At 40.6% G+C, this 17,177-nt stretch overlaps 1 pseudogene; it reads left to right on the forward strand.

Moving 5' to 3' along the window:
• The first annotated feature begins 503 nt into the window (after window positions 1-503).
• On the forward strand, window positions 504-13,869 carry LOC113157819 (annotated as a pseudogene).
• The last annotated feature ends 3,308 nt before the right edge of the window (window positions 13,870-17,177 follow it).

Consider the following 17,177-nt stretch of genomic DNA (forward strand, 5'->3'; position numbering starts at 1 on the left):
CCACAAACAATCCAGCTTAACAATCATGGTGCCAAATAAGTTAGACTTGTTAGACTTTATATCAAACTTTAAATATGGTCTAAGAATTGTTTGTCCGCTGCATGCACTTGCCAATGAACTTAGATTTGGTCACTAAATGCATCACTACAATATTACACTGTAAATTCAAACCTTCTCACTGACTGAATTTTGTTGTAGACGCAGTACACAGTATAACTAGCAACATCACAACACCATAGTGATGTCAGATGATTTGGTCAGTCCAGTTACAATACTGATTGTTAAAATATGATGCTGAGATAAAGATCCTGTAGTTTCCTTAACTCTCACTATGTAAATCTTCTCAAGAGCCTAACTTGACACTATAGGTGGCACTGAACATGTGATGTTTTCTAAGTAGGAAATACAGAATAGTGTCACATCAGGCTGACCAATCAAACACAGCCTTGTCTCTGCAGAGTGAAGAAAGTATCGAGACCCTTTTTCAGTCAACTCAAGATATCGAACAAGATGACATCTCTAAAGTTTGTCTTCTGTCTGACATGTCTGTTCATGGGGAAAATGGGTGAGTTGTGATTTAGTTGCTTTAGTTTAAAGCAACATTTTAGTTTAAAGCAACTGTTCACAGAGAAGCTTCTTCTATTTGTTTATTGAAGTATTTATAATTTTATCAGATTGAAAGTAATTAATTGTGCGTTTGCTTTTATTCTCATTGCACTTTAGCTCAGAAGACGGATCTGAATTCTCCATCAATTGTCCATCAAGCGAGACGTCTTCTATCAGTTAATGTTGGAGACAAAGTGACTTTACAGTGTGTCTATGAAGGTGATGATTCAGCATGTTTTTTCTGGTATAAGCAAACTCTGGGACAGAGACCAAAGCTCATCTCTAGTTTCTATGTGTATGATACAAAAATAACATTTCATAATGAATTCAAGAACAACCAACGCTTCACACTGGAAAGGAAACACGGCACAAATAACTTGAACATTGATGACGTGATCATTTCAGACTCAGCTACTTACTACTGTGCAACTAGTTACACATTTGTGTTGAGTTTTGCTGAGGGCACTACTCTCAATGTACAGGATTCAGGTTTGAACATCCAGCCTTAGGTCCATCAATCAGCATCTGAGATCATCCAGCCAGGAGGCTCTGTGACTCTGAACTGTACAGTACACACTGGGAGCTGTGATGGAGAACACAGTGTTTACTGGTTCAAAGACTCTGAAGAATCTCATCCAGGAATCATTTACACCCATGGAGACAGAAATGATCAGTGTGAGAGGAAACCTGACACACAAACAAACACCTGTATCTACAACTTACCAATGGAGAACCTCAATGTTTCTCATGCTGGTACCTACTACTGTGCTGTTGCCTCATGTGGACACATACTGTTTGGAAATGGAACCAAGTTGGACTTTGAGGGTGAGTAACTAGCAAAGATTGTTCCATTAGACGAGTTGTAAATAGTCGACAGTTTCATTTGTTTTTCTCTGGTGAGTTTTATTTTATCTATTGTGATATATATATCTAAAGATAGGAAGTGTTTCATGCTGTACTTGTTATAAAGCTATTTAGGATGTTTTGAAAATAAAAAATAAAATCATATATCAAAAAAATACTTACTTTCTAATGAATCTTCATAAAACCTTTGTTGACATATGGATGTGCAGATGGAGCGACCTCTCCAGGCTTGATTTATTCATTGAGTGGAGTGACATTCACCACCATCCTGGTTGTTTTACTGGTTTTCTTTCTGTACAAGAGTGACAGTGGCCAGTCTACAGGTAACATAAACTTTCAACATCTGACAGCTTGTATTGGCTGATCATGGCTTTGTAAACAAAAATCTAAAATCTTATTTGTGTTTCACAACTAGAATCTGAATCAGGATGTACAACCCCGTCCAAAACGTATGCAGAGGTGAATAACATTTGTTTAAATTAATTGTTGAATCATGGTTCATTTGCACAGTCTAATATTTGTCACACATGTTATCATGTTATACTGATATCTATTGATCTGTTGTGTCACCAGGGTGACCAATACAACGAAATCTTCTGGTACCTGACAAACAGCCTGAAAGGACAGAGGGATCAAACTTGGAGTGTATGCGTGTACCACAGTGTAAACTAGTAGAAATGAAACTTAAACTGCTTTTGCAGAAGATAAGAACTTTATTTTGTCTTTATCTACCTTTTTTCAGTTGTATTGTGGATATTAAAATTGATATTTTATAGCATCATTAATAATGAAATAAACATAAAATTTTTCATAAATCACTATAAGATAACCTCATGAAAGTTTGGTTGATCTCACCAACTCCAGTAAACTTCTGACTAATGAAGCTCAACCATTTCGGTGCTAACTTAAGTAAATGCAGTGTCACTGTGGGAAAATAGTGGTGTCTTCAAAGCAGAAGCAACAAGTATTTCTGCAGTCAGCCTGTTGTTCACTAGAAATCTAACCTCTGACATTGCACAGCTATCTGAAATGTTTCATCAAGTCTGACCTCCACATGTGCAGTACTATGTTTGCAGTATGGGTATAAAACTGAACACACACATTCAAAACATTTAAGGTCACAGTCCACGCATGGCAAACACTGTTTACATAGGATACAACATTTGACTCAAAGGGAATAAAAACACATCATTACTCCCCACATCTCAGTCATGTAACAGTGTCCTGCATTGTAAATTAAACTTTAAACAGGATCAATTTCTGTTTTCAAAACGAGTGAGACTTGCAGAGAACAGTCTGCCATTAATCTGCGGGTCATCTCACTGATGTAGACGCTCATGTCCAGACTATTTCAGACTATTGCGACACCCAACTTACAGCCCTACCACCACACACAATCAAACCTCTCCAGATGGTCCAAGATGCATCAGCACATTTCATGTTTGATTAAGCACAAATGAGACGTCCCGCCACAGTTATGAACAGAAATTTAAAGTCAGACACTTGTCCTGAACTGGCTCCATTGTTGACTTACCCAAGTTTCCTGTAACCAGGAGTTGTCTGTGTTCTTATCAGTATCCCTGACACTTTTCTAAATGTGAGAAAATGTCCACTCTATCATTATGGGCCACTGGGAGTAGAGTGACACATGCTGGAAAGTAAAATGAAAGCTAAAGGTATCAGATACCATCTATGTTGGTGTTGTTGACAGCTCTAATAGCTAATGCTACATGTACTGACAGAGGTCAGCTGGGGAAAATGTTCTGCTGGACATAATCGACAGGTGTCAAAACACACAGCTCAACATCTCTTGCTGTGTATGAGTCTGTGTAGCTGCAGAACTGTCCTTTTCCAAACATACAGTGAACTATGGTTCAGTGGCCAACAGTCCCATCACTGGTTTTGTTTAATCATCAATCAAAACACATATTGCAGTGACTGGACATATTCAGTTTAATTTATGTTGGACTTTGACTCAAACATTGCTGAAACAAACTGAAATAATTAATCAGAACTGATGTTTGTTACTGTCATACTTGTAATGCAGCTCTCTCACTGCAGCAACCTTTGTGGTTTTTAGCAGGATGTGAGAGTTTGTACTGACATAGATGGCCCCCGACGCAAAGAGCACTTGCAGTAAACAGGTGATGTTTTAAGACAACAACTAACAGAAACATTTCTCTGTCAGTTGGAATATGGTCTTATTTCTGAATATAGCACATAAAACTGCCCATTGTAACTGTCACTGAAATAATACTGTATATCTAGATTAAGAGAAATGAAGAGCAACTTAAGATAAGATAAGATAAGATAAGATAAGATAGACTTTATTTATCCCACGATGGGGAAATTCTTTTGTCTACAGCAGCAAGGTGAGACAGTATAGAAGAATAGAAGAACAGTTTACAGTGGACAGCATCAGTATTAACTATACAAGAAAAAAAATTAAAAAAATTGTAGAATCAAGTAAATCAAGTAAAACATTTTTAAGTAAAGTGTCTTTATGTATATCTATATAAGTGTATCTTTAAATTATACTACGATTAAATTACATAACAAACAACGATAATATAACCAGTGAGTACATAGTTTGTCACTATAGTACTGTGTTGTATAGTCTGATGGCTGTGGGGAGGATTGACCTGCGGTAGCGCTCCTTCTTGCACTGTGGGTGTAACAGTCTCGTGCTGAAGGAGCTGGTCAGAGCCTCTACAGATCAGAGCCGGCATTATTAACCAGTTTGTTAAGTCTCTTCCTGTCTCTGCCTGTACTGCCCCCTGCCCAGCACACAACTCCAAAAAGGACTACTGCGGCCACCACAGTGTCATAAAAAGTCCTTAGCAGCTGTCTGCACACACCAAAAGACCTCAGTCTCCTCAGCAGGTGAAGGCAGCTCTGGCCCTTCTTGTACTGAGCGTCCGTGTTGCTCGACCAGTCCAGTTTGTTGTTAAGGGGAACACCCAGGTATTTAAATGTGTCCACAGTCTCAGTGTCTGAGCCCTGGATGTTCACTGGTGTGTGGTGGAGGGGACCTCACAAACGCAGCCTCACAAACTGTGGCCTGTCTGTGACGTAGCTGATGGTCCAAGCAGCCAGATGTTTGTCCATGCCTGCCACCTCCAGCTTCCTCCTCAGCAGTGATGGCTGGATGGTGGTGAAAGCAGTGGCGAAATCAACAAACATGACTCTCACAGTGCTCCCAGGGGACTCCAGGTGAGACAGGGCCCGATGCTGCAGTTAGATGATGGCGTCATCCACCCCAATGCCTGGTCGATATGCAAACTGCAGCGGGTCCAGTGCTGAGCTCACCTGGGTGCGGAGGTGGTTGAGGATGATCCTCTCCATAGCCTTCATCAGGTGGGAGGTTAAGGCGACGGGTCTGAAGAGGTTCAGCTACGGACAAGGTTCTTTTGGAACCGGAACCAGGCAGGAAGTCCTCCAGAGTACTGGTACTTTCTCCAGGCTGAGGCTCATCTTAAATATGGACAGGACCACCTCACAGAGCTGGTCTGCACACTCCCAGAGGAGCCTGGAGCTGATGTTGTCAGTGCCTGTTGCCTTCCTGGCCTTTGTCCTCCTTAATTCCCTCCTAACCTGGTTCAGAGTGAGGCAGAAGGGGGTGGGCGGGGGCTGGTCTGGAGCTGTGGGTTGTTGGGGGGGGGGGGGGGGGGGGGCCCTTTGTTGCAGTCATAGGAAGAGCAGAGTGGACTGCTTGGTGCTGAGGTGTGAACAGCTGCAGGTGGGAGGAGACGCCTCGAATGGAAAGGCGTGGAGAGGGGGCCGTGTGGATATAGACTGGGGGCTGGGCAGAATCCAATCTCATAAAGAACAGGTTCAGTTAATTTGCCTAGGCTTGGTCACCTGTGACCTCGCGACCATTTCCAGCATCACCATGGCCTGTGTTGTGTTTTAGACCTCTCCACACATCACAGACGTTCTGTTCCAGGCGATGCTCCAACTTCTTCCTGTAGCTGTCTTTGCACCTTCTGATTTTGTATTTTAAATCCCTCTGTACTCTGCGCATTTCCTCCTTGTCCCCCGACAGTCCCCCGGCCCTCTTCTTCTCATTTAGTAGGGCCTTCAGTTCAGGAGTGACCCAGGGCTTATTGTTTGAGAAACACAGCACTGTCTTTGTTGGCACGGTGTTTTCCACACAAAAATGTTTGTAGTCCATGATGCAGTGTGTGAGACTGTCAATGTCCTCCCCATGTGGACTGCAGAGAGCATCCCAGTCTGTGGTGTTAAAACAGTCCTTTAGTTGCTCTGTTGCCTCCTCGGTCCAGATCTTCACCGTTTTAACCTGTGCTGTCTGCTGTTTCACCACTGGATTGTAAGCAGGGGACAGATGAACCAGGTGTGGTCAGAGCGTCCTAAAGGGGGGGAGGGGGGCAGAAGTATATGCGTTCTTGACGTTAGGATATAGGAGGTCCAGAGTTTTATTGTCCCTTGTGTGGCAGTTTACATACTGGGTGAAGTTGCCTCGTGGACACATTCTGTTTGGAGATGGAACCAAGGTGGAACTTATGTGTGAGTAACAGCAAAATTGTTTCAATGTCCAAATATAATATTACTCCAGACTTGAATATAAGATAAAGATGCTGCTTTGTAAAATCACCTTATGTCTGTTCCTCTGCAGACAAGGCAAACTAAAATCTAGGTCTTGTCTTACAGTGGGACAACACATTTGATTGGCCTGTAAGCTGGGTTATTGTTCTCTTCCTTGATGGAAAATGAAATAAATGTGAGAGTGGATGTGTGTGTTAGAAATGCTTTTTATTAAAGTGTTGAGGAACATTTTAGCTGACATGCTGTGATTTGTAGATTTAGTTTTGATGCTGTAAAATAGTTTTGTACTGCTGTGCAGCTAAATCCAGACCACAGTAATTCAGTTCACAGCATTTAAGAATCCACAAAAAACTTGTGGTTGAATGGCGAATAGTATACTGCTTCCCAAAAAATCTGTTGATGAAAAGCTTCCCTGCATCCAATAGACAAATATGATTTAAAAAAAAAAATTGTTATCCACACGTACGAACATTTCAGTGCTGACATATTGCACAAAATTACAGAGTATTACGTTAAATACGAAAAAGTAGCAAAAGATTCATCAGTGATTGTATTTACATAAACTTGAGCTTGCTGAACCAAACACATCTATTTATGTTTCTACAGTAACCGCACCTCAAAGCATGTGAAGCCCATCAGTGCAATAAGAAAATACTATCATTGTTGTTACATAAGTGAGGATGTCTGTAGTTAATTTGAACATGACATGAAATTAGTAAAGTATGTGATTTTTATTGGAAAATGTCCTATGACATATGTGATATGACATTTGCTTTGTCCCTGATTTAGCTTCAGTCCGATGACTGAACAAAAAACATTGTAATGTTTTTCAAGAAAGTAGTTTTATATCAGAAATTAAAATTACATTTGGTGACCATGTGACTTGTCATGTTTCTATGAAGTTAATACTGCAATGCACTGGGAAAGAAATCACAGCTGACTGACTGCAAACTCAGACTTAGAAGGTCTTTACATATTTACATTCAGTCATTTGGTAGATGCTTTTATCCAAAGCGACTTACAACTAAGATACATCCTAGATGCATATCTAAGCCACCTCTTTGTCTTGCAGTTGCACCATTCCACCACCTGCCTGTTCTCTTATTTGTACACATCCCCCGTCTCGCTCCAACTGACTGTCCCTCTCTCCCCAATGCGTGCCTCCATATCTCCAGCCTCATTTCAGTCTGCCCTCTACTTTCACTACAGACCTATATATCAGATCATAAAAAAAAAATCCCCACTCGCTCTTTCTTTGGAGCAGCTTATTACTTCAAGCTCGGGTCCTGTTCCTAGGACTGCACTCTTCTGGGCAGAGATCTCAGAAGTTGTTCCCGGGATCTGCTGGAGCCACTACCCCAGTTTGGGACTAACAGCCCCCAGCGTTCCTTTTACCACTGGTACCACTTTACCTTCGACATCTTTTCTATCTCTTCTTTCTGCCCTTGGTACTTCTCAATCTTCTCGTGCTCCTTCTTCCTGATGTCACTTGTATGGTAGATCCCAGCCTCTATCGATCTTGTACTCAGAGCCTGCTCCTGTGCTGCTAGGATTAGTGCCTCTGTGCTGTCTTTCAGTCCAGCTTTTTCCAGCCACTGGTAGGATTTGGCGATATCAGCCACTTCTTCTATCTGCCGGTAGTATGTATCGTGCAGGGGTTTGTCCTTCCATGAGGGTTCCTCCTTTTTCTTCCCTTGCTTTTTTGGAGCCTGCTGCCTGAGGTTTTCGCTAAGCATGCCATCAGTTGGGGCCTGGACTTTGTTCTTTCCATTCAGCTGATTTTGCAGGACTTGCCTCACCCTTTGGAGGTACTTACTGGTTGCTGTTTTCCATGTGGCCTATTCATGGTTACCATTTGCCTGTGGGATTCCAAGGTATTTGTAGCTATCCTTACCATCTGCTATCTTGGCTTCTGGTAGGTCTATCCCCTCGGTTCTGACTACCTTTCCTCTCCTTGCTACCATCCGACCACACTTATCCAGTCCAAATGACATCCCAATGTCTTGGCTTTAGGAAGGTTCTTCACTAATTCTGGTAACCGGACTCGGGGGCTCCAGGTGTCCATCTTAGACATGATCTTCAATCTTAGGTCAGCTGCTCTTGCATTAATCTCTGTTATTGGGGCTTGGAACCCAATCTCTGATTGTGGGGAGGATGATTGTAATATCTCCCCGCTGACCTGTTGTCCTGTCTCCCCCTTGCCGTAGCATTTGTGTTGTACCTCATCAATCTCTAGTTGTGACATGAGGTGTTTCTTGCGGATGTTAGAGCACTGTGCTAGTAGTAGTTTAAGTGTTAGCCTTGATGATGGGTTTTATAAATATATAATTATGTGTCATTTTGTGCAGTTACTAGTAACTTTTCCTCTTCTTACAGACTGGGTAATACAGTTACCTATGCAGCAGTGTATTTGCTGGTCTGACAAGTTGGCCAGACCACAAGTCAAGAAATCACAGGTTGATGGGCCACTAAAATTGACTGTTGCAAAGCTTCAGTGCCAACTGTGACCAGAGACTTTGGAAAGATAAAATGTGGCCCTCGTCTAGTTCTCATATTTTACTAGGTTTGGGAGAGTGGACATTTTTTCAATGGATCTAAGAAGTAGCAGGTTAATCTCAGCAATAGGCTGTATTACCTTAAGTTACAACACAGTACATGGCTGTTTTAATGAGGGTGTGTTAACTGTACCAATAAGACAAAATAGATCCAAGAAGTTCAACTGATGGAACAAACATATATATTTAACGTTTATTAAACACCAAAGCACAGAGCCCATCAACTTATGAATATTAGGTTTTTTTTTACTAAATGAGTCCACATGAAACATTTAATGTGCAGAAAAAGTCTTGCAGTATGACCTCACCGATAGTAAATGATGAGTTCGGTATAGTACAATAGCCACAAACCTCACTGGTGAAGTGTTATAATAACTAACAACAATGCAACTAAGTACTCTGGTGATGCAGAGTAAAGAGGAGGGCTTCATTTAACAAACTCTTACTGGTGGTGTCACAAAGGGCATGAAACAGACAAACATTACAAACACTAAGTAATCAACAGTAAGTTGAAAACATTAGTGTCACATGAGAAGTCATTTAAGTAATTCACAGGTGAAAAGTCAACATAGCTTAAGGTACAACTTCAGATGCATACACAGTCTGGGCGTGCATAAAAAACAAATCCCCTCTAATCTATTAATAGTTTACTCTAACCAGAAACAACAGAGGGTGGGACCTTTAAACTAGCCAGCTCTCAGCACTGACTTCTGTTCTGACTCCTGTGGTGAACTGAGGTGTGATCTACTGCGAGCAGGTTTCCGCTGGTGGAAACTTGAGTCCTAGCATGTACACAGGAAGACTGGCCTGGGGCCTGCAGAGTACAGCAGCTCAGACTGAGGCTAACACTAAACTACTTTAAAAAGGCAGCAGTGTGGGAAAGAACGTCATGGTTAATGTTCTAACAATTCAGTAGCAAGTAAGAGAGCAGAGTGTAATTTTATTTTAACCAGTCACCTTCTCAGTAATTTCCTTAATAAGTTACGAGCAACATATATGAGCTGATTGTAAAGAGTAATGAACAAACCAATTAATGTTGTTTCTAGACTCAGAGAGCAGAAAAATAAAGGGCAGCATTTAAACTACACACACACATACACAAACACAAAACTGTAGGCTAATACAGAGCCTAACCAATCAAGGCAGCCACCTCAACTTGTGTTACTGCAACACATCAGTAATGACATTATACATGTGTGGAACTGCAACATGTTCCCGTACACTAATATCTAATTTTGGATATATAAAGGAGTATTGGAGCATGTGGCACAACACATCCTGCCCACTGCATATAGAGTAGAACCTAGTATTTAATATAACTTGATGATGATTAGGAGATTTAATATGTGTATTTTTAGTTGTGTATGACAACACACATGCCTGTTAGAGTATGGGTGGTCCCTTTTATGCCTCTGTATGTGCAGGTACTGGTGGAATCTAGCCACAGGGGTTGCGAGACAGTGACTTCGGTGCCGGTCCCAAGCCCGGATAAATAGAGAGGGTTGCGTCAGGAAGGGCATCTGGTGTAGAAATTGCCAAAATAACCATGCGAATCATCAATAAGACTTTCATACCGGATTAGTCGAGGCCCGGGTTAACAACAACCGCCACCGATGCTGTTAACCTACAGGGTGCCGGTGGAAATTTGACTACTGTTGGTCGAAGAAAGAGGGGAGGCAGAAGGGTTCGTGGTCAGAGAGAGAAGGGAAAAGGCAGGAACATAGATTTGAGAATAGGGACTCTTAACGTTGGCACAATGACAGGGAAAGGCAGAGAGCTGGCAGACATGATGGAGAGAAGGAAGGTAGATGTTCTGTGTGTGCAGGAGACAAGGTGGAAGGGCAGCAAGGCACGTAGTATTGGAGGAGGATACAAACGGTTCTACCATGGTGTGGATAGGAAGAGAAATGGGGTAGGAGTGATCCTGAAGGCGGAGTTTGTAAACAATGTTCTAGAGGTGAAAAGAGTCTCAGACAGGGTGATGAGCATAAAGCTAGAAATTGAAGGGGTGATGGTGAATGTAGTCAGTGGGTATGCTCCACAAGTTGGCTGTGAGTTAGAAGAGAAGGAGAGATTCTGGAGTGAGTTTGATGAGGTCATAGAGAGTATCCCCAGAGGAGAGAGAGTTGTTGTTGGAGCAGACTTCAATGGGCATGTTGGTGAGGGCAACAGAGGTGATGAGGAGGTGATGGGCAGGTTTGGTGTGAAGGAAAGGAATCTGGAAGGACAGATGGTGGTGGACTTTGCTAAGAGGATGGAAATGGCTGTAGTCAACACTTACTTCCAGAAGCGAGAGGAACATAGAGTGACATACAGAAGTGGAGGTAGGAGTACGCAGGTGGACTACATCCTATGTAGATGAGGTCATTTGAGAGAGGTTAGTGACTTAGTGGTGGTAGGAGAGAGTGCAGCTAGACAGCACCGCATGGTGGTGTGCAAGATGACTCTGGAGGTCAGGAAGAAGAAGAGAGGGAAGACAGAAAAGAAGACCAAGTGGTGGAAGTTAAAGAATGAAGAAACTTGTGAGGAATTCAGACAGAAGTTGAGACAGGTTCTGGGTGGTCAAGATGAGCTTCCAGATGACTGGGACACTACAGCAGAAGTTGGCGACCCCTAATGGGAAAAGCCGAAAGAGAAGAAGAAGAAGACAGGCAAGTGCTGTAATGGTGGGCAGACCTTCATTTGGTCAAGCAGGAGGACCTGGGCCCAGTGCTCCTGAGCAGCCATTAAACATTCCCTGCTCTTGCTTGTCGCATTTGGTTTTGTGCTTTTGGTTTTTCTCTTCACAACAACCCTACAACAAATTCACCAAGCATCTACTGACACATTTCCTGATCTACTGATTTACACATATTATGCTTTATATACTAATTTATAGAACAATTTTAACATTTCTATTAAGTTGTATAAGTAAATATTTTTAAAATGCAAACCTGGTGTCTCTCTCACTCATTTTTCATGGTTTTGAGCCGTGTACGACAGTTAATATTTACCTAGTTGCAAGTGAACAGTCATAACACTTTTGAACGTTACACGTCACAATCACTCGCTATACTTCATCATTTACAGTATATGTGATTTTTATTATCAAGAATTATGTTGTTGTTGTTGAATGAAACCCAAGGACCAAAACTATCAAGGCAGAGGGCATTGATCATGTGTTTACTGTTTCCAAAACATAAGAGTGAATCTGATTGGCCAGTGAAACACAGTGTTCTCTGTGAAGAGTTGACATCGTATATAGATTGAATTCAGTCCTCACAGCATTTGAAGCACGATGACGCCTCCAAACTTTGCTTTGTATTTCACCTGTCTGTTCATGGCCAATATGGGTAAGTTGTGTTTTGTAACTTTTAGACTTTATCATATATTAGTTTTCCACTTGTTTAAATGCATTTTATAATACACATCATTAAAACACTGTATCAATAACTTCCTCATTTCTATTTCTCCTCAGCTCAGACAACATGTTTAAAACAATCATCGCTACATTTTGAATCAGCTGATGTTGGAGAAAGTGTGACTTTACAATGTCTCTGTCATGATGATGTAGCAATGATGTTTTACTGGTACAAGCAAACTCTGGGACAGAAACCAAAGTTAGTGTCTACGTTCTATAAGCATAATAACAAAGGCAGCTTTCATGATGAATTTCAGAACGATCCGCGTTTCCTATTGGATACAAAAAATAACTTGACAATATCACATTTGCAAATTTCAGACTGGGCTACTTACTACTGTGCAAGGAGCAATGTATATGACTTTGAATTTTGTGAGGGCACTACTGTCACTGTGAAGAGTTCAGGTTCAAGGTTCCAAGCTCTGGTCTATCAGTCAGGATCTGAGACCATCCAGCCAGGAGGCTCTGTGACTCTGAACTGTACAGTGCACACTGGGAGCTGTGATGGAGAACACAGTGTTTACTGGTTCAAAGACTCTGAAGAATCTCATCCAGGAATCATTTACACCCATGGAGACAGGAATGATCAGTGTGAGAGGAAACCTGACACACAAACAAACACCTGTATCTTCAACTTATCACTGGACAATCTGAATATCTCTCATGCTGGGACCTACTACTGTGCTGTTGCCTCATGTGGACACATACTGTTTGGAAATAGGACCAAGGTGGACTTTGAGGGTAAGTGACTTTATGATGCAGGTTGTTCAAGTTCTTCTGTAAATGATTGGGGACATATTGAACCTTCATTACCTTGACCTTAGTTCAGCCGAATGTAAAGTAATGTAATGTTTCTATTGACAGCTTGATTTTTTTTTTAAAGATATTATTGCTTTTGTCCCCATAACTTCTAATTTTTCTTACTGTTTTTAGATCTAAACGTTTCCAATATTTTTATAATTTCTACAGAAAATCCAGGCTCCTTTGTCTTGGTGCATGTCCTCAGTGGAGCGTTGGCATTTACCACCCTCCTGGTGGTTTTACTGGCTTTGTCAGTGCATAAAATGTACAAAAACAACTGCCAGTGTACAGGTGAATATCAATGTTTGAAGCTTTCAGCAGGTATTGAGTCTATATTTAATTTGAACTAATGACTTCTTATTTTGTCATAACCTGACTCCAATCTAACCTTTTCAGCTACAGTTACTCCAAATACAGAGGTATGTATCAAGTTTACGAAGTTTTTATGTATTTATTTCTTAGGAAACAAAAAGCTATTTATTTATTTGTTTCACTCTCACCTTCATACAACAGTTCATGTCACTGATGGAGTCCATGCATGTCTGCTCTGTGTTGCATATTACACAGCAACATTTAATGGTTTTAATTTCTGTTACCAGTTATGTCAGGATGAAGACAACCTTCATTATGCTGCTCTAAGAGATCACAAAGCCAACACAGTCAGGAGACAGAGGGATGACACCTGGAGTGAATGTGTGTACTCTGGTGTAAAGCTGTAAAGTTGGACATGTTTCTGCGTGTTCTGGAGAATTATTCTGAAAAGCTCTAAATTCAATAAACATACTGGTTAATAAAGTCTTCAACAAATCCTTGCCTTGCAGTGCTTCCACTTATCTTCTGCCAGAATGTTAGTTTGAATTGAAACAATCCTGTGGTCAATGCATCACTTGTTGCTTGTTGATTTTGTTATTTAATGCTTTGACAAACCCAGAGATGTGCAGTACGATGCTCTTTACAACCTCTCTGCAAAGAGAGGAGATCTCAGAGTCATGTTTTGTCTTTGTGGTTTCAAGCAGGATGTCATGACACCAGTGTCTCTCAGTTCTTCTCCCCATAGACTGTGCTCATTACCACTGTTTTAGAATTGTACTATGTAAAATGTTCTCTTACTGTAACATGACATTATTTTATGGTAAAGGAGAAACAGGACATAAGATAACTCTAACGATACAGACATTAAAAGAGCAGTCATTGTGAACTGTACTTCTAAGCCTCCCTGATGACATCATCTAGGTTTTCCTGACTATTTTTACAGCATTCTGCATCTCAGGCCAGAGCAAAGAAGAGCAACACACACTGGTGGCACTGTGGTGCATTGCAGAGGACCCCTCTGTGTTTATTAAATATCTGTAGCCATCACTCAGTAAAAGGATCCATGTGAACATCTATAAAGTGAGAGCTACTGTGAGCATTTCTGCAGGTGCCACAACTGCTGTAACTCCATTAATTATTTAGGTTTATGAATTGATTACATTTATTATAAATGTATTATTATTATTATTATTATTATTATTATTATTATTATTATTATTATTATTATTATTATTATACATTTATTATTATTATTATTATCATTATTATTATTTAAATGACCAATCTGTTGTCCGTGGACAGGATAAGTGGTTTTCAGTTTTGCTGTTAAATGGAACGTCACATCCTGTTTGCAGCAGTTACCTCATTGTAAACATCATTACACTCATGACTTCTCTAATTATTAACAGTAACAGGCTGTCAATTTCTTTCTTTTAAGTAACTCTGTAATGTGATTAAAACTACAACATCCAGTTTATTAACAAAACAGTAAAAAAGATATAGAAGTGTGATTCTACTGACTGGTATAGTATTCTACTTTCTCTAATGGTTTCCTGGCTTAAAAATATGGAAATGAACAGTCAGTTAATATTGGTAAAAGGCTTAAACCACTAGTTCTGTGCAGCTGACAGAGCTGCTTCATAACACACTTCAGGAGCTGTCCAGAGGGGAGGTGCTGAAATGGTTTGCCACTTTTGTAAAACGTGAAAATCGTCCTGCAAAGGCCACAAATACCCAGACTGGTAATTCCTGACTGGCTGTATAATTAGCACTTCATTAACATGACCAGGGGTTCACGTGGGCTGGAGTGCAGCAGAGCTCAGCTCCACTTCCTGACATCCACAGGGAAAACAAATGTTGCTGAGCTTAGTCTCCTTCGACATGACAGTGTTGACACTTTTGTTTTGAACACTGCTGTGCTCTGACTCTGTCTCACACTATAACAGATGTAGAATGTAGACAAGTTTTCTTTGGAAACTGCTTGTGTGTTCAACCTTCTCATTTAGTTTAAGTCATGACTTGGTTGATGATAAATTGAAGAGACAGATAATACACATGGTCACTAAAGAGCCCAGAACAACTTCCGAAGACATTAAAGGTGAAATCCAAGTTCAAGGTGCTAACACTAAAAAAGCTTCTTCTACTTATAACTGCTCTGTCATTAGAAATCATCTTTGATTCATGGCTGTAAAGAATGAAACCTTTGAAAAAAATGGATACTGTTTGAAACTAATTCCTTTACATTCAGAATCAAACATCACTAGCTCTAAGCTAAGTGAACATTTTGAGCTAAATGAATAACTCTGAGGACTTTACCAGCTGTTAGAGATGTAAACCAAGAGACAAACAGTTGAAAGTTCAAGAGAGTCCCTGTTCTGCTGATGGAGAGCCACTAAGATTCTCATCTGTGTTGTTTGGTCTTCATCATCTTTGATGTGCAGCTTGGTTCCACTAACAAACAGTATCTCCTCACAGGAGACCACAGCACAGTAGTACAGGATCAGGATCCAGCATCAGAGGAGCTCAGGTTGATCTTCTGTAAATAGTGGACACGGCTCTTTGGAGGAGCCTCTGGTGTAAAAACTTGTTGACACTGTTTTCAGTAAAATAACCTCTTTTCTGCACTCTTCTGTCTATTAGAGGGTAACTTACAGTTTAATGGGTAAAAATGAACTGATATAATTTTCACTTGGACATATCACTGACATGCTGCTTCCACTTTATAATTACTTGATTAGGTTAAACCCTGGACTTAAGTGATGAAAGTATTTGTTTGAAATGCTGACTGTGCAGCAGGAGTGAACGTACGGGGGGCAAAGAGGGCAGCTGCCTACTGTAAGGTAGGGGGACACTTTTAAGTGGTCCAGTAATAAAAGATAAGTGATGACATTGGTAATTATAAGAACTTCGATGTAATTTGAACCTTTACACATTGTCAACTGGTTTTAGTAATTTGTGTGTGTGTGTGTGTGTGTGTGTGTGTGTGTGTGTGTGTGTGTGTGTGTGTGTGTGTGTGTGTGTGTGTGTGTGTGTGTGTGTATGTGTGTATTTCAGTGGGATTGTACTGTCTGGCATTTTAAGCTGCCATTTCGACCAGGTACAGACTCACAACTGATTTAACATGGTCAAATACATTTATTCCAATCTTAGCTGCCATGGCAGTGCAACATATATGCACACTAGAAGATACTGACATGGAGTCATTCATGTGATTTACAAGTAGTACAAGTACCTCAAAATTGTACCTAAGCACTGTACCTAATTATTTGTTGGGTCATCTACAAACTTAATGAGGAGGTTTAAACTTTGCAGTCATAGTTCAGTAGAGTGAGGAGAAGTATTATTGTGCCGTTTATTTATGGACCTTAAATCTATCTTTGTCTGTGACACGGGTACATGCACAATGAGGAGTTTCACCCTAATAACAGCTTTACTTCTCTACAGCAACAGTAAGTACTGGTATTAAATTATTAACACTCAGCTGCAAATACAATGCTGACCTTTTTATATCCTGTAACACTCCTTTAATTTCAACTTATTATAACTTGTCCAGTATCTCATTAACTTATTAGATAAAAAAGATGTTCTAAATTGTGTTTTTTTTCAGGCTGGATCTCTGTGTCTGGTTCTGAGTCTCAGACTGTGGAGGTCCAACCTGGTGAAGAAGTGACTCTGCTCTGCTCCAACATTTCCAAACATGCAACTCAGACAGAATGGTTCAGAGTCGTCCAGAGAACCAAGCCACGCTGTATCTCCTCTTTGTATAGGGCTGATTACAACAGTTCGTACTGTGATGGATTTCAAAATGGATTTGAAATGAGCTCCAACACGTCGACTGTCTTCCTTAAAATCAAGCGAGTGGATTTATCAGACTCTGGACTGTATTTCTGTGGATTTTACATAAACACACATACAGTCATTACCAGTGCAACATATTTAAATGTCCAAGGTAAGATCATAGTTATGTCTAACATCTTTTTAGAACTATTTCACAAAGTACTGTCACAAAAGTATGAAAACAGCACAAACAAAAATAAGACATGACTTTAGATCATTTCCTTCTATGTTGAAAG

Source organism: Anabas testudineus, chromosome 18 (genome assembly GCF_900324465.2).
Source record: "Anabas testudineus chromosome 18, fAnaTes1.2, whole genome shotgun sequence".
NCBI lineage: Eukaryota > Metazoa > Chordata > Actinopteri > Anabantiformes > Anabantidae > Anabas > Anabas testudineus.